Source organism: Eptatretus burgeri, chromosome 1, assembly GCF_056783735.1.
Source record: "Eptatretus burgeri isolate ZD-2024b chromosome 1, Ebu_testis_v1, whole genome shotgun sequence".
Taxonomy (NCBI): domain Eukaryota; kingdom Metazoa; phylum Chordata; class Myxini; order Myxiniformes; family Myxinidae; genus Eptatretus; species Eptatretus burgeri.
The window spans coordinates 1,694,641-1,714,021 of NC_140961.1; the positions used below are offsets into that span (position 1 = coordinate 1,694,641).

The following is a 19,381-nucleotide window of genomic DNA, read 5'->3' on the forward strand; positions in this document are numbered from 1 at the left end:
ATTCACACCTCTATGTTCCCGAGCGGTCAGTTTACCGGCTGCTATTCAAACGTCTATTTTCTCAAGCGGTCGGTTTACCAGTCCTCATTCAAACCTCCATATACCCAAGTGGTCGGTTTACCAGTCCCTATTCAAACCTCCATATACCCAAGTGGTCGGTTTACCAGTCACCATTCAAACCTCCATATACCCGAGTTGTCGGTTCACCAGTCCCCATTCAAACCTCCATATACCCGAGCGGTCAGTTTACCAGTCCCTATTCAAACCTCCATATACCCGAGTGGTTGGTTTACCAGTCCCTATTCAAACCTCCATATACCCGAGCGGTCGGTTTACCAGTCGCTATTCAAACCTCCATATACCCGAGCGGTCGGTTTACCAGTCGCTATTCAAACCTCCATATACCCCAGCTATCGGTTTACCAGTCCCTATTCAAACCTCCATATACCCGAGTGGTTGGTTTACCAGTCCCCATTCAAACCTCCATATACCCAAGCAGTCGGTTTACCAGTCCCTATTCAAACCTCCATATACCCGAGCGGTCGGTTTACCACACCCTATTCAAACCTCCATATACCCGAGCGGTCTGTTTACCAGCTGCTATTCACACCTCTATGTTCCCGAGCGGTCAGTTTACCGGCTGCTATTCAAACGTCTATTTTCTCAAGCGGTCGGTTTACCAGTCCTCATTCAAACCTCCATATACCCAAGTGGTCGGTTTACCAGTCCCTATTCAAACCTCCATATACCCAAGTGGTCGGTTTACCAGTCACCATTCAAACCTCCATATACCCGAGTTGTCGGTTCACCAGTCCCCATTCAAACCTCCATATACCCGAGCGGTTGGTTTACCAGACCCTATTCAAACCTCCATATACCCGAGTGGTTGGTTTACCAGACCCTATTCAAACCTCCATATACCCGAGCGGTCGGTTTACCAGTCGCTATTCAAACCTCCATATACCCGAGCGGTCGGTTTACCAGTCCCCATTCAAACCTCCATATACCCGAGCGGTCGGTTTACCAGTCCCTATTCAAACCTCCATATACCCGAGTGGTTGGTTTACCAGACCCTATTCAAACCTCCATATACCCGAGCGGTCGGTTTACCAGTCGCTATTCAAACCTCCATATACCCCAGCTATCGGTTTACCAGTCCCTATTCAAACCTCCATATACCCGAGTGGTTGGTTTACCAGACCCTATTCAAACCTCCATATACCCGAGCGGTCGGTTTACCAGTCGCTATTCAAACCTCCATATACCCCAGCTATCGGTTTACCAGTCCCTATTCAAACCTCCATATACCCGAGTGGTTGGTTTACCAGACCCCATTCAAACCTCCATATACCCAAGCGGTCGGTTTACCACACCCTATTCAAACCTCCATATACCCGAGCGGTCTGTTTACCAGCTGCTATTCACACCTCTATGTTCCCGAGCGGTCAGTTTACCGGCTGCTATTCAAACGTCTATTTTCTCAAGCGGTCGGTTTACCAGTCCTCATTCAAACCTCCATATACCCAAGTGGTCGGTTTACCAGTCCCTATTCAAACCTCCATATACCCAAGTGGTCGGTTTACCAGTCACCATTCAAACCTCCATATACCCGAGCGGTCAGTTTACCAGTCCCCATTCAAACCTCCATATACCCGAGCGGTCGGTTTACCAGTCCCTATTCAAACCTCCATATACCCAAGCAGTCTGTTTACCAGTCCCTATTCAAACCTCCATATACCCGATTGGTCGGTTTAACAGACCCTATTCAAACCTCCATATACCCGAGCGGTCGGTTTACCAGTCGCGATTCAAACCTCCATATACCCGAGCGGTCAGTTTACCAGTCCCCGTTCAAACCTCCATATACCCGAGCGGTCGGTTTACCAGTCCCTATTCAAACCTCCATATACCCGAGTGGTCAGTTTACCAGACCCTATTCAAACCTCCATATACCCGAACAGTCGGTTTACCAGTCCCGATTCAAACCTCCATATACCCCAGCTATCGGTTTACCAGTCCCTATTCAAACCTCCATATACCCGAGCGGTTTGTTTACCAGACCCTATTCAAACCTCCATATACCCGAGTGGTTGGTTTACCAGACCCTATTCAAACCTCCATATACCCGAGCGGTCGGTTTACCAGTCCCCATTCAAACCTCCATATACCCGAGCGGTCGGTTTACCAGTCCCTATTCAAACCTCCATATACCCCAGCTATCGGTTTACCAGTCCCTATTCAAACCTCCATATACCCGAGCGGTTGGTTTACCAGACCCTATTCAAACCTCCATATACCCGAGTGGTTGGTTTACCAGACCCTATTCAAACCTCCATATACCCGAGCGGTCGGTTTACCAGTCCCCATTCAAACCTCCATATACCCGAGCGGTCGGTTTACCAGTCGCTATTCAAACCTCCATATACCTCAGTGGTTGGTTTACCAGTCCCTATTCAAACCTCCATATACCCGAGTGGTTGGTTTACCAGACCCTATTCAAACCTCCATATACCCGAGCGGTCGGTTTACCAGTCGCTATTCAAACCTCCATATACCCCAGCTATCGGTTTACCAGTCCCTATTCAAACCTCCATATACCCGAGTGGTTGGTTTACCAGACCCTATTCAAACCTCCATATACCCGAGCGGTCGGTTTACCAGTCGCTATTCAAACCTCCATATACCCGAGCGGTCGGTTTACCAGTCCCCATTCAAACCTCCATATACCCGAGCGGTCGGTTTACCAGTCCCTATTCAAACCTCCATATACCCGAGTGGTCAGTTTACCAGACCCTATTCAAACCTCTATATACCCGAACAGTCGGTTTACCAGTCCCGATTCAAACCTCCATATACCCGAGCTATCGGTTTACCAGTCCCTATTCAAACCTCCATATACCCGAACGGTCGGTTTACCCGTCCCCATTCAAACCTCCATATACCTGAGCTGTCGGTTTACCAGACCCTATTCAAACCTCCATAAACCCAAACGGTCGGTTTACCAGACCCTATTCAAACCTCCATATACCCGAGTGGTCGGTTTACCAGTCCCTATTCAAACCTCCATATACCCGAACGGTCGGTTTACCAGTCCCCATTCAAACCTCCATTTACCCGAGTGGTCGGTTTACCAGTCCCCATTCAAACCTCCATATACCCGAGTGGTCGGTTTACCAGTCCTCATTCAAACCTCCATATACCTGAGCTGTCGGTTTACCAGACCCTATTCAAACCTCCATATACCCGAGTGGTCGGTTTACCAGTCCCCATTCAAACCTCCATATACCCGAGTGGTCGGTTTACCAGTCCCCATTCAAACCTCCATATACCCGAGTGCTCGGTTTACCAGTCCCCATTCAAACCTCCATATACCCGAGTGGTCGGTTTACCAGACCCTATTCAAACCTCCATATACCTGAACGGTCGGTTTACCAGACCCTATTCAAACCTCCTTTTCCACGAGTGATCGGTAAACCAGTCCCTATTCAAACCTCCATATACCCTAGCGGTCGGTTTACCGGTTGCTATTCACAGCTCGATATTCTCGAGCAGTTGGTTTACCAGGCCCTATTCAAACCTCCATATACCTGAGCGGTCGGTTTACCGGTTGCTATTCACACCTCTATATTCTCGAGAGGTCGGTTTACTAGACACTATTCAAACCTCCATATACCTGAACGGTCGGTTTACCAGTCCCTATTCAAACCTCCATATACCTGAACGGTCGGTTTACCGGTTGCTATTCACACCTCTATATTCTTGAGAGGTCGGTTTACTAGACACTATTCAAACCTCCATATACCCGAGCGGTCGGTTTACCAGACACTATTCAAACCTCCATATACCCGAGCGGTCGGTTTACCAGACACTATTCAAACCTCCATATACCCTAGTGGCCGGTTTACCAGTCCCTATTCACACCTCCATATACCAGAGCGGTCGGTTTACCAGACCCTATTCAAATCTCCATATACCCGAGTGGCCAGATATTTCTTTATAGAGCCCAGGATGGGGGAGCCGAAAGTCCCAGGAGCTCGGTTCACAGGGTTAATGTGGATTGGGTGGTGATGGCAAAACTCAAATCCAAGTTGACATTTTAGAACTACATTTCACAAGGATAAGAAAATAAACCTTCTCTTCAGGTCAAAGGTGATGTAGTTTGGTCATAGTTATTCCTCCGTTGACAAAGTCGCTGGAGGCATGATGGTTTCGGGTTGTGTCTGTCCGTCCGTCTATGCTAATTTTCTCTGTTTTCTCTGATTGATACAAAATTTTCACCCGAGGTGAGACGACTCATGTGGAATGTTTTAATAATAGTGGTCACATGTGGCAGTCATGTTGGAATAAGGGAAAACACTTTGGACCTCTTTCTCCAAGACTGCTCTACTGCAAAAATCGAAAGTTGGTCCATGTTATATGCTCCATATGGGAAGCAGGTGAGTGTTAGGCCACACTCGTGAAACGAGAAGCCGGGTTAAGCGATCAGTCACGTGTGTATGTGCGTGTCTGCATTTTGTTATTCCCTTTTCTCTGGAATTGCTTTTCAGATTGACATTTTCACCATTGGTGTGACTACTCATGTAGAATGTTTTAATGATAATTATGGCATCATTGGACATGTGGTATGGCAGCCATGTTGGAAGAAAGGAGAAACACTGGACCTCTCATCTCCAAAACCACTCCATGGAAATTTTTTTTTATACTTGGCACATGTGATGTACTCCCCACGGGAAATGAGTGATTTTTTTGGCTGCTCTTCGAGCACCCTTATTCTGGACATTTCCATCTGTCTGTCCGCGAAACTTTGGTCAAGCCTCGGGGCTAAACCACTCAACCGATTCCAATGAAATTTGGTAGGTGGGACCAATATTTCTGGGAATCGTGTGCTTTCGAATATGGGACCCCGGGCCCCAGCAACGGCCCTTTAAAGTGGTCAAAAAATAAAATAAAAATTAATCGAAAAATCGAAGCTTAGAGTTCTGTGCGTAATCTATCTCGCTCCCTTCATGCCAATTTGCAGCCCTAACAAAAAATATTTGGAGGAGGAGATAGGTTTTTGGCGAGTACATGTCGAACATTTCAGAAACTGTTAATTGCGAATATCTCTAAGAGAAAGAGTCTGATTTTGATGAAACTTGAGTGAAATGTGTACAATGTGGCCAGCATGTACACAAAAATGAATGGTTGCTATGCACACCTCCGTTGCTTAGCAACAGCTAAAATACTTTATCGTACATTGTACACTTATTGTGGACTGTACAAAAAAATTAATACCTCCGAAACTGGACCTCCGAGGGACCTGTTTTTTTTGTGCCCAAGGAGAATGTCTTACAGCATCATATAAAAAAATAAAATCTTTAGCGAATAGATAAATGGAATTACCAGGGCTGCCATTTGTTAGAGTCTCTTTGGAAACATGTCTGAAATTTCACAAGGCGGGTTTCTGGGCGCAAACTAAGAGGGCTGTGATAATCATAGTTATTGTGCTAAATTGATTGATAGCATGTACATGAATATCGGCTAGTCTTGTCGGCCAGCTTTCCATCTCGAGCGAGCAGCCATGTCGCCTACCGGCTTGTTTGTTTGTTTGTTTGTTTGTTTGTTTTTAAATGTCATCGCTGCCTTCATTTTCATGTCATAATTGCAAACGCAGAATGGTACATCTGATGCGTATGAAAGTTTGATGGTCATCGAGGGATAAATTGGTCAACAGAAAAAAATTGATGCCATCAGTCACATGATTCGGCAGCCATATCCTTTTTTTTTTTTTTTTTGAAAGAAAAACCGACAAAAATCTTCTCCGAAATGGCTCAACAGATCGAGGAAAAACTTCACAGGTATGACTGCCTATCCATGAGGAACAAAAAGTTCCCTACCTGTGACAGTCACATAGTTTGGCAGCCATATTGGATTTACCTGAAAACCTTGAAAAACCTCCAGAACGGCATGACATCGAGGGGAAACTTCACTCACATGTTCTCCAAGCCTGAGGGCTACCATGGTGTTCATGAATGATTCATGTCACATGGTCTGACAGCAGCTTTATTGGATTGAAGGAAAAATGTTTCAAAATTCTGTCTTGAACAGCTGCATCAACTGATATAAAAGTTTTAATTTTTTTGATTTTGTTTTTTTTTGTTTTAATTTAAATAAAATAATGCTTATTTGGCTGCACCTCTATGGGTATGGGGGTCGAGTACCAATTGAAACTGGAATCCTATCCAGGTCCCTCCTGATGACCATCTTTGTTTTTTGCTCATTTGTGTTCCTTCTGATGACTCCAATGCAGTGTGTTACGTGCAGCGTTCAAGTTTCGGCACAAGTGATCCTTGAATACTCGAAGGGTTCATATGGCCAACTAAAAAAAAAAAACACGATCACTTTCAACTTTTCAATCAATTGACAATCAACCAGGTCATGACCAGCGCCATCCAACAGAACGAACTTTAAAAATCCAATTTATTTAAAACCCACTGAAAATACACGAATATCAATCGGTATTAATGCAATCACAATTCATCAGGAACTGTTTGGTACCTTCCTGTGCGGAAGTAGTCACGTCAATACTTGATCAAAATTACTTCAATACAGTTTCAAATAATCCAACAACTCTTCACCAAAGGAACTTCACACTCCTGTTTTAATCCACCCACTTTTACCAGGATTCGTGCCGTGAATCCAAGCTAAGATCTTGCCGTGTCCGAACGTACAATTATACCTTTTGTCACGTCAAGCGTGCAGATCTGTGAGGCGAGGAAAGTATGTGATAAAGACACCGCACCATAATCACCAATATTGTAATCACTGGTGTTTCTTTGATGAGACTCCAAACATCAGCCAATTCCTTCCTGTTTCTTGCTTGTTCGAAAGCAAACCCAACTGAGGGTAATCTCAGTTCCTTCCATAAAGCTCGGAACAAGTGTGTATCTACCCTCACGAGAGCCAGAAAACAACATCCTAATCTCAAGTCTGAACTCTCAAACCTCTCTCCCTCCTCCAAATCCTGGTGGTGTCTAATCAAATCTGTTTCTGGTAAATGTTCCCCCTCCCTTACCTCAAATGGCTGCACTGCTCATACTGCCACAATGGCCGCCCTAACCCGAACAGCACGTGAAAAGGCTGAATGCCTAAACTCGGTGTTTGTATCTAAATCTTGTGTCCGAAACCCATCGCTTTCTGTACCCACTTTATCCAGTTGTTCCTGGACTCTGTATCCTTTTCTCCTGACAAGGTGGAGAGATTGCTGTCAAACCTCAACTCGCATTCTACAACCGACAGCATCAGCCCACGTGTCCGTGTCGATACCCATGTTTTCACAGTCAATGATTCCAATTATAAACATTGCATTGTTCAAAAGTTTGTTGTTAATCATGTAGTAGTATTTATGAAGAAGGATGCTGAATGAAAAAAAAAAGAAGCAAACGATTCACATTTATTTGATATTAAACAGATATTTTAGTCTATCTATAATTCCAGCCGTGTGTGTGTGTGTGTGTGTGTGTGTGTGTGTGTGTGTGTGTGTGTGTGTGTGTGTGTGTGTTTGACCACTGTTTCTCGACAACCACTGGTCCGATCTAATTGAAACTTGCCAGGTATATTGCTGGGGACCTGTGGATGTGCCTTTTCAAAGTTTGATATTAATCGGACAAGTGGTTCCCAAGTTATGGCCATTTATTTACCAAACCAATGACAGGACACGGTGCTATGACGTCACAATTCTTATTTTTTTGCACGTATGGGCACGCACGTACGGGCCCACACAAGTATCTATAATTCCAGCAATTTCTGTGTCTGTCTGCGACCGCTGTTTCTCGACAACCAGTGATCCGATCTAATTGAAACTTGCCAGGTATATTACTGGGGACCTGTGGATGTGCCTTTTCAAGGTTTGATATTAATCGGACAAGTGGTTCCCAAGTTTGGCCATTTATTTACCAAACCAATGACAGGACACGGTGCTATGACGTCACAACTGTTCTTTTTTTATTTGCACGTACAGGCCCGCACTAGTAATACCAAGTCAATGAACAATGAGTTTAAGAATCCCCCAACCAACACTCCATACAGTCAGACTTCGTATGTGGATGTAGCTAGCTCTCATGCTGTCTCAATTATCTGTTGATGCATGTGAGGGATGCTGGGAGTGAACTTCCTGGGGACCAATCTGGTTGCAAGTAGTTTCCATGTGCCATCACATTAACTTGTCCTGCCTCCAGAAGCTGGATGGGGTTCGGGCTCACCTGAAGCAGCATGTGAAGTCACAACCCATCAGCACATGAAAGCCTTTTTGTGCTTCAGTGATCCTGGGTTGTTTCTCCTCAAAATGGCAGCTAGTTTCAAGACATCCATGTTTCCTCCAGTGGTTGCCAGATCCATAGTCAAGGATGATGCTAATCCCTTCCAACATTCCAGTTCCGAAGTCACAATGCCATGTCTTACCTATTTCTAAGTCCTGCACAGATCAAGGCCAGCAGGGGTTTCACGTTCACCATCAGAGCATGTGTTGGCAATCTCAGTCTCAAACCGCTTCACTTCATCATAGTTAATACAATGGCCAAGGCGGTTCAGGATGGTCAGCAATAATTTCAATCCGGTCAATGTTCCCAACCCTAGCGAATGATGCTTCCAAGGACGAATTGTTCCTCTGGAATAGTAACAGCATCTGATGCACTGGCCACTGCTTTTCTCTCAATTGCATCCCTGACGTGTGCCAATTGTGGTTGCATACTCGGGTGCTTCTGGAGCCCCATGATTAAAAAAAATTTTTTTGCATTAAACTTCTACCTACCCTCAGTTTGTTTCACTTCCTAATTTGACCACTCATACAAAATTTGGTTAAAATCAATTATTGTCTAGGGGGTCCACGAGCCAATCAAAATTGGATCGCAAGTTTATTATATTATGCAAAAGGCGGCTATATTTATGCAATGAGTTACTCTGAAAAATAATCTGTAAAATCATTCTGCATATTTGCCCTATTTAAAGGTCCCATGACACTCAAAACTTTCTGGTTATTTATATATTAACTTGATCTTCCTAGTGAGGAAATCGCCCATTTCTTTTTTAAAATAAAAAATGGGATAATTAGACCAATATCTCAAACATTTCGAGTGCTTTTCACAACTTGCTATGCCCCGCCCCTCAAAACAGTTGACTTCAGCGAACCGCAGGTCACGTGACCGTTCACGTCATCTCCAGAATGCGACTCGCACAGTAGTGTATGTCATTGTGTAATTTGGTCAACTTTTCATATAGAATCTGGAAACTTGTAATTTTTCACTTCCTATGTTTACAGTGAACACAAAAACAGCTGTTTCCAATTTTTTTATTCATAAGCAGTCACCAAAATCCAAAATTTGAGAAATCGCCATATTTTACCCATTATAGCACATTCAGAGATAATAAAAATATCTGTTCAGCTAAATTTAACCCAGTTCGACATTATTTACGAACCCCCCCAAAATATGACTGCTAAATACGCACAAGAAGGAAGTTCTGTAGTACTGAGAACATACAATTTGAATGGATGTGCAAATACAAAACACAAAGATGCTTCGGCATCTATAATTATTTAGTCATCCAAGTCCTCATTTTCCTCGTCATCGCTTGAATTCTCATCAATTGTGACATTGTTGCATGTGTCCTCAGCTCCTTCACACTTGCAGAGCTCTCTACAGGCTAGATTATGTGCCTTACAAGAGCACCGTCCACTGCACTTACTGGCGACACAGGAACACTTCACAAGTTCCACCACAGCCTCCAGTGCTGCTGGAACTTTTGAGACAACTGGGACATAGTGGCCGTCCTCCAGTTGTCGCCATCCCAGAGTAACAGGATCCAGTAGAATCGGTACAGCTACCAAGTCTTGCAACCATATGTTGGCTTGTAGGTGTGCGCGCAATATATGCTCAGTGATGCATCCTTGAGTCGGAAGTAGCTTCTCCACACCTTTGACGATTTGATTTATGTGCTTGCAGTATTTGCTGAGAGATGACCGTTGCTGACTGATTCAAATCATGTGTTCGGGCTTTAGTTTTTACTGTGGACATGCCCTTCAAGATCCATAGAATCATGTCATATAGTTCATGTGGAACTACATCTTCTGCTGAGTTTAACAGCGTTCCATTGAAAACCCATGGGCCCTTTTTGACCTGCTCAATTGATTTACGCAGCACTATGGAAGCTTCGAATATCTTCTTCATGTTATCATGTACGTCAGGTCTGTGTACTGCTTCTCCGACTGCTTGCTATTTGTTTGGCTTTGGAATGTATCAGCGTAGGCTTATTTGGCAATAGTGTGAACTGAACGAGTTTGACATTCTTCTCGATTTTCTGTCGCAACCATCTCCGTGCTGTTTGGGCATTTGAAAATCTTGACCAATATTCAATATCGTGTTGTTTCATCTTCGATACATAGTCCTTTTCTGCTTCATCGATGGGTATGATTTCACGTTGTTCGATACGCTCCTGTATTTCAGCAAAGAACTCGATTTCGGCTGCTATATAGTGAGCAGTTGTTTCACTATCATCGGTATTGCCAACCGGTAGGGGTATTTGAGGAGGGTAGACTGTCTTCAGCACACTCAAACTCACGCTTCAGAAGTTGCCACTGTTCAGTTATACACTGCTTGTGATACACAATGTCCTGTGACAGTGCATCATTGTCAGATATGACATTAGCATAGTTCACTTTCCACTCTGGGTTGTTCGAGTGTTGCACTATATCATGTATCAGAGTTCCAATATTTCCTGACCGGCATTCGTGCAAAACATCTTGAACTTTGCCTTGGCAGAAAAAGCACTTACTTTTATCGTAGTTCATGGATTTTGAACGAGTGTGCCTTCCTGATACTGACAGTTCTTCAGGTTCTCCATGGTGCGATGAGGTAGCTGGTCTCCCTATGGTTGGTTGAAGAAGACTAACATCGGATGTTGCACAGGCTCGTTTATATCGCTTTTCATCACGTTTTATATGTTCTTTATCGGTGCTTGCCGCGTAGCATGTTCTGTGCCACACAACATGCTTGTCACTTAGATCACCTGCTGTCAAGTCCCCGATTTTTTTTTTTTTTTAACTGAGTGTAATGAACTCACTGTTCCCAAAACTCGCTCTCAAACGAACCGCTGTCAACAATTTGTCGTACGTTGAAGGTTTCTCGGATTGTGGTGGTTCTTTCAATTGCTCTTGTTTGGAGCTCTGACACTTTATGCATAGTTTATAGTTTATTTCTGTGTGCGTCCTTTTCTCCGGGGGTTCTTCGCTCTGTGCCATGACATCTGCAAATAGAGAAAAAACACATAATTGATAATTTTTATGTGAAAGACACCACGTATATTGTCAAAATATGCAGGATCAGGCAAAGATATCACAGTGGTCATATTGATGAGTGTTAGGGATTATGATTATGATGAGTGTTCGGGATGATGATTATGATGTCTATTATAGATCTACTGCATACACTGTCTGAAAATACGAAACGAAATTTGTCATCAAAATTTTTATGGATTTTTTTTTTTTTTTTTTTTTTTTTTTTGTCACTCGCTGGCTGCCATCTTGGATTTTTGTCATTAGCAATGTTTGGAAAGATTGGAAACTGCTGATTTGTAGTCCTATGTGATCTTAGGAAGTGAAAAAACACAAGATTCTATATGAAAAGTTGACCATTGTATGAATTGCTACATAACAACATACACGAGCAATGATATTGTTACGGAAATGGCCCTTAGTAGGCTACTAAATATAGGATTAGCTCAGATCCCCACATTAAATGCATGTTTAGCGAGGTTGTTCGGTAAAATGGACGTTACATGTGTGTCGGGAGGTGCAGGATGCATGTTTATTGTTCGTACAGTGGTGGTGTGCCGAGGGCTTCATCTTCCTCCCCTCTCCGGATGATAGGCCCCGCCCAGTCGGCTGAGGTGGAGTGGCCTGGAGAGGGAGGTGGAGCTGGGGGGAGTAGTTTTGTCAGCTTCGTAAAAGGGGGAGAAGCCAGTGGCTTGCAAGTGAGCGAACAAAAAAAAAGAAACTGGTAAAACTGTCAGCGCCGAGGTGGTGCCGATCGGCTGTACACGGGACAGCTGTGTCTGTTTTTCGTGAGGAACGAGCTGACAGAAAGGCAGGGAAGGCAACAGAGAAACGACGAGTGTCGAGTCGCGATCTGCTGGATGAGTAGGGGCTTCGAGGCGAGTGAGAAAAGGAAAGGCAGTGATGAATCGGCCTGGAGAGAAAACTGAACCTGAGGGTCGAGTCTGCCATCGGCCGAGAAAGAAAAGGTGGAACTGAGAAACGAATGGTGGGAGCCATGATCTGCTGTGTCGGGGACAGCTGTGTCTGTCTGCCATCTGCTTCGTGAAGGAGGCAGGAGAAACGACTAGAGGCTGCCTGCACATCGAGTGGGCGAACGACTTTCATGAGAAGGTCCTCGACACGTTTGTCGATCTGCCTGCCGATCCGCCTGCTGGAGCCCAAACACCTCCATTTGGCCTTGCCTGGTAAACAGGCCGGCCCTGGACTTGTATGCTGGAATTTGTGAAAAGCCAGCTGGAGCATACCACCGTGGATTTTTCGCTCTGGTGCAGTCGACCTCGCGGGGTCTGAACGCGCGAGAGTGCGTGCGTGAGGTCTGCGACAAAAGGGCGAGCGCCATTTTGCCACGCGGCGTGTTCGAGCTGGGGGCTCGAATCCGTGGACATCGGCTTGTTACGAGCGACATTCGTGCTTTTGACACTCTCCTCTCGTCCATGAAACATCACCAAGTACTCTGTCTTGTCTGCATGCTGTCTGTCTGTCTTGTCTGCATGTTGTTTAAGGCATATCTCGGTAGCGACTCCCTCGGAACCCGTAATCCGTAGTTCCCTCGTTAAGAACGGGTTAAAGATTGTTAATAAAAACATTGTCGTGAATATTTTGCTTGTCTCGTATTCCCTGATGTTCCCCAATAAATCTGGTTGGTTCGTATGAAGTTGCCGCTATTGATTAATTCGTGTCGTTTCGAGGAACGATCCATTCGATTGGCATATAAAACCAAAATGGTTACAGACTGGCAGAAAACGCTCGGCATCTGACACAACCAGTCTGTAACCGGGGTGCTATTTCCCCAACTGGTACGGTACAAGGATTACGTTGGTATCGCGATTGACGATACATGACCCGAGGCCTGTGCCGAGCCGGCCGACGTTATAAACCCCGGAGACGACAGTGGTGAGGGTGGCGCCAAGAGTCAGGTGAGAATCCCGCCACCCCGGATCCGCAGCAACTGGTGTCAGGAGTGGGATATTTGGACCTGTGGTGCATTTCGCACCCCGACCATTGGTTACGAGAAGCGAGAAAAAAAAACCGGTCCAAATTTGATTTGATTTTGTGTTTGAGTGGATCGGGTGAAAAACTTGCAAATTGTAAAGAGAATGGAGTCGCAGGGTGGCGGCGCGGCTCCATCTCGGCACGACACAAAGCGGGAGAGGGCTAATTATTGCGCAACGAACGGCACAACACGAGGGGGAGGCTCCCAGCCACCGGTTCAAACCACGTGGTCACGGCATGTGCCATGGCAGGCGTGGCAGCACGACTACGTGAACATTGGCAAGCTTCAGACACAATTGGTGGATGCCTTGGAAGAGGTGAGGAGTTATGAAAATTATATAAAGGAGGTACAAATTGAAGTGTACGAGGCACAACGGCACGCAGACGAGCTTCAGAAAAATTAAGTGTACGGGGGGACACAACGATTGGCCGATGTACGGTAACAAATTCAGTGGCTGAAAGAGGACTTAGCCAACAGAGTCGACGAACAATGTGGAAAAAATAATTTAGTAGTGTTGTATACCCATAATTTGGAATATGAGAAGAGCAAACTGAACAAAAGAATAGAGGAAGGGCAGATTGGTATCTCCCGGGAGAGGAAGAACTTGGAGGAAGAATGGAAAAAAAGCTCGAGAAGGAAAAATGTGAACACAATTTGGAATTGAAACAACTGAAGGAAGAGGTAAGATCAGGCAAATGGATAAGAGAAAGCCAAGAACAGAAGATAAAAAGAGGAGAGAAATATCTGGAGCAAAGGAAGGAAGAATTGTTGGAAAAGTCAAGACAGTTCAAAGAACTACAGGGAGAAATGAAGGAAGGGTTTACCCGAAAGTTGGAACGAGAAGAGCGAACTGAACGAAACATTAGAGGAAGAGCAAATCAGTAATTCCCGAGATAGAGAGAACTTGGAAGAAGAATGGAAAACAAAGTTGGAAAAGGAAAAACGTGAACACGATTGGGACTTGGAACGACTGAAGCGAGAGGTAAGAGCAGGCAATCGGATAAGTGAAATCCGAGAACAGGAGATAAAAAGAAAAGAGAAATGCCTGGAAGAAGTAGAGGAATACAATAAGAAAATGGACAAAATGAGGAGGGAAGCATTGAAAAGAGGTGAGGAGGCGAGAGAGGAATTAAAGGAAAAAGCAAGGTTGGAGTAAGAGGATATAGTGAAAGAACAACGAATGAAACAGGAAAGGAAAATCAGCCAATTGAAGGACACAATGAGATTGGAGAATGAAGAACATGAGAGAGACGGTGCGATAGAAAACAAGAAGAAAACGAATTTGAAATTGACCAACTAAAGAAGAGAGCAAGGTGGGAGTCCACGGAGATGGAAAAACTCTGGAAAGATAACGAACAACTCAAAAGGCTCAGAGAGGAAGAACGACTCGAATGGAAAGGAAAATGGAGCCAGGAAGTAGAACGGCACAATAATATGGGATGTGTGACATCACCACAGGGAGGAATGTTAGTGGTGCGGGACTTGATTGACATCACTCGTCAGATGATACCACAATTAGAGCAAACCCTGGTGGAGGAGACATTGAGGGAGCACACGGGGTTGTTGACGAATGAAACACATTTTGAGCAGGTCCAGCATGTGGAGCTGACAACCCCAGAGGAATGTGGCGAACCGATGATGAGCAACCTGCTGGAGAGAGGCGACCCGACAGAGGTGACTCTGGAACGAAGCAGGTACGTGGGTACATGCTTACATGGTGCGGATGATGAGCTTAAGGTAGAAATTGAATTTTATGTTCACGAAGAGACTCTGTCCGATGGGGTGCACGTATGCGTGACCCCTGAATGTGTGTGTGGAGTGCCTGTGAACGAATGCTGTGAGCCCACAGTCCAGACAACAGCACCGGTATGTGCTGCCGAGGCCGAAGTGTGTGTGGGTACTCACCTGGCGTTCGGGAATGTAGCCCTGGAGTGCGAGGCAGTTGGTCAGTACACAGGCAAGGTTGAAGGTGTGGAATGTCAACACATAACCTTGGAATGTGTGGAGCCTGCTGTGTGTGGGAGTCCTGAGCATGGAATGAGTGGTGACATAGGAAATAGGTTTGAGGTGCGAGGGGAAATAGAAATGCCACCAGGACAGAACTTGAGCCAGGGGACGGAAACCATAATGGACAGCTCCGCATGGGTTCTTAGAGTTAGAGGTGCTGCATCCAGGAGAAGTTTTAGATTGGATTTTAGAAATCCAAGTTAGAAATTGGATTTTAATTTCTCTATCAGCCTCACAGGAACTTGCAGATGTGGAGTGCAGATGAGTGGCGGGTGGCACTGGCGTGTGTCACTTGGTCTTCAGACCTTTCTGAGCACACGAGTGGTTTGGCTAGCTGAGTGGAGTTTATCTGTCTTCAGGGAGTTATGGAGAAGAGGGGGAGGCCGCCTCCCTGATTGGGGTGTACCTGATTTCCGTGAACCCTGGAGAAGAGGGGGAGCCCGTTCCACCTATTGGGGTTTCCCTGATTTCTGTGAACCCTGGAGAAGAGGAGGAGACCATTCCACTTATTGGGGTTTACCTGATTTCCATGAACCCTGGAGAAAAGGAGGGGGTAGATCACAGCCCCCATTGAGGCGTGACCCCTTTGAGCCGTGGCAGAAAGGCGGCGGGGTCATGTAATGGGTAATGAGGGATTCGTTCCCTCACTCCCCTTCCAATGAGCCAAAGAAGCAGGCCATATGGGGATGTGAAAATCTTGATTGGAAATTGCACCGAAAGTGATTGCAAATTGAGAGATGACAGAAGGCATGAGTGGCACGAGTGGATTTGGGTGATTATTAAAAAAAGTGGTGGAGACATCACAGGCAGTGTTAAACACACCTGAAACAAGTTGATGACAAAGAGTGGCTTGTTTGAGGAAGGATTGAAATGCCTGGTTGGAACCATGCAGAGGTTCCATGGGGTTGGTGAAGAGATTTTGATGTTTCGTTTAAATTGTTGGACATAAACGATTAGGGCAGTATGGAGGAGGCCAGCGGACGATGGACGTAATGACAAATTGATTGGGGTTTGATGAAAAAGTGTATTAGTTAAATTTGATGACCAAGTGGGATCCGAGGGACTGGTATGTTTTTGTTTTCACATAAACGTGAAAGGTGTTTGATGGTGTTGTGGACTGGGTGTGTGGCACTGTGGAATGAATGACTAGAGTTTGGGTGAATGGCGTGATTGTGCAGATGAGGAGAGTGAGTGCGAACAATGTACCCTGTCGGTAGGAGTCTCTTAACCAAGTTAATGTAGGTTAGGGGGACTTAGAGGATTTGACATGGATTCTGGCTGCTGTTTCATTGTGCAGGCGGACTGTGAGGGGTAGGTGCAGGCCAAGGTATGGGGTACTGGCTGGTAGTGTAACATGGTATTGGAAGTTGTTGAGTCAGGAAATAGGGCTGCAGGGCTTTGGGGGTTCCTGGCAGGTGAAGGCTGTCAGAGGTGCCAGGAGAGCACAGTATGGGTGCTATGAGAGCACAGTGTGGCTGCTGGGAGGGCACAGTATGGGGGCTGGAGAGAGCCACCCCTTAAATAAGAGCGCCAGAAGCACGCTCAGGTGAAGCCCGAGGTCGCTGGGTGTCCTCCACCCCCGATTGGAAGCAGGCAAAGAGGCCTAGTGGTCGTCACACTCCCCAGCCAGCGAGTTATGCCTGGCACCACCAAATGGAAAAAAAGACAAATAAGGGCCTTGCCCAGGTTTAATAGAATGGAACAGTGTGCCAGGTCGGGAAAAATGGGTCATTAGGATCATTCTAGCCATAGCAGGGGTTGTTGCATTGTCGAGAGCAAAAAGTAAATGGTTATGTTCAATGGACTCTCCTCCGCACCATTCATGTGTGACACCTGGTACGAGTAGTGTTGATGGGAGAAATTGTTGGCAAGGGCCAGGCTGGGTCACCCTCTTAGTGCCAGAGAGGCCACCAGTATGTCATGAGCACACATCCACGGAGATAACAGTTGAGTAAGAAACACACCATCCTGTCTGTAAAAGAAAATAAAAAAGAGGAAGTGAAACTAAGGGGAGGAGTTTGTCGGCTTCGCTGAGAGAGGTGTGCTCTTGTGTCAAAGCGAGCGAACGAAAGAGAAACTGGAGAGAAAAAGGAGTTGTTTGGAAAACAGTCGGGTTTTCGAGGCGTGCTCGGGGTGGCTTCGAGGCGAGCGAACGAAGACTTTGTAAAAGGGTTCAGTGTGTGGAAACAGTTGCTCTCAAGGCATGCTCATGTTTTTGAAGCGAGCGAATGAAGGAGGCAAAGTGTTGGATCTGCCGGGCGAGACGCTGAACCTGCCTGCACGTCAAATCTGCATTTTTGGCAGTAGGAGAGGCTGCCTGCACGTTGAGTCGGCGATCGACTCATGAGGAGGTGATTCTGCCGTGAGAGAGATGGCAGCCGGCTTTGAGAGGCGAGCGTGGAAAAGGAAAGAAAAGGTGATTCTGCGGAGAAAGAAACTGAGGACGGAGTTGAGAAGTCAGGCTTCGAGGCGGGAAGGCAAGAGAGAAAACGACGGAACCTCTGATGGTCCTTGCTCACCTGGCGGCTCGACACGTTTGCCGATCCGCTTGCCGGAGCCCGGCTCCCCGATTTGGGCCTTGTCTGGTGGACAGGCCAGGCCTGGATTTGTGTGCTGGACCTTGGGAGAGATCAGCTGAGGCCCATCGTCGACCTTACGTGAGGTCAGAGCGCGCGGAGACTGCGTGCGGTGCGGAAAAGAAAGAGTACGGCGCCGCCATCTTGCCACGTGGCGCGTTCGAGCTGGGGGCTCAAATCCGTGGACATCCGCTTGTTACGAGTGACATTCGTGCTTTTTGACACTTTCCTCTCATCCATGAAACATCACAAAGTACTCTGTCTTGTCTTGCATGCATGCTGTCTGTCTGTCTTTGTCTGCACGTTGTTTAAGGCATATCTCGGTGGGGACCCCCCTCGAAACCTGTCGTTCATAGTTCTCTAGTTAAGAATGGGTTAAAGATTGGTAATAAAAACATTGTCGTGAATGGTTTGCTTGTGTCGTGTTCCCCAATAAATCTGGTTGGTTCGTATGAAGTTGCCGCTATGGATTAATTCGTGTCGCATCGAGGAACGATCCGTTCCATTGCAAATAAAAACAAAATGGTTACAGACTGGCAGAAAACGCTCAGCATCTGACACAACCAGTCTGTAACCAGGGTTCTATTTCTCCAACTGGTAAGGTGCAAGGATTATGTTGGTATCGCAATTGAAGACGCGTGACCCGAGGCCTGTGCCGAGCCGGCCGACGTTATAAACCCCGGAGACGGCGGTGGTGAGGGTGGCGCCAAGTCGGGTGAGAATCCCACCACCCCGGATCCGCAACAGTATCATAGTCCGATTTGATTTGTTTTGCCACACAACATAAATTTTTGGGATATACATTCTTTGAAAGCCAATCATCACACACTTCTTCTGCCACCACATTACTTGCATCATTTTTGCCAATTTGATTATGTCTCTTTTCTATGGTCCTGCATAAATGAATCATTCGACCTGGCAAGTATATTCCAGGGTGTAGTTTCGATTTTAGTTCATATTCAGTCACTTCTTTGTACGTTTCACTAAACAGTTCTTTCTGGGCGCTGCTCCACATTTTGGAAACACTGGATCTTGATCCAGTTATGATTGATGATTCTGCAATGGGGGCATTCCACGTCAAGTGTACACACCCTCCCGATACTAATACCTCATTTTCTCCCCAATGTGTCATTTATTCACTTGGGTGAAAAAAACTAAAAAAAAAACCAACTTTTAGACCTGTGGGCCCATTTTAGCCCCCCCCGCCAAATTTGGGTGCCCCCGGCTGCCCCACAATCTTCCAGAGGCCATATCACAGGTTGTCGTGGTCCGATTTGGCTGATCTTGGTATCAAAATGGTCATAAAAGCAAGATCTTTCGAATGGCGTAAAGTAAAATCACTCCGAAACAGTAATTCAAAAAGTTATAGTTTGGGCCGCCCTTTGACTTTGGGCCCCCGCTCCACAGCTAAACCGATGGTCCCGATTTTTTTCATGTGAGAATACCCCTTCATATACTCCAACACCTCAGCATAAATGAAAATGGGATCTCAATGGG

General features: G+C 45.8%; 1 pseudogene; it reads right to left on the bottom strand.

Moving 5' to 3' along the window:
- Positions 1-9,311: 9,311 nt before the first annotated feature.
- Positions 9,312-14,247, bottom strand: LOC147033766 (uncharacterized; annotated as a pseudogene).
- Between the last annotated feature and the right edge of the window lie 5,134 nt (positions 14,248-19,381).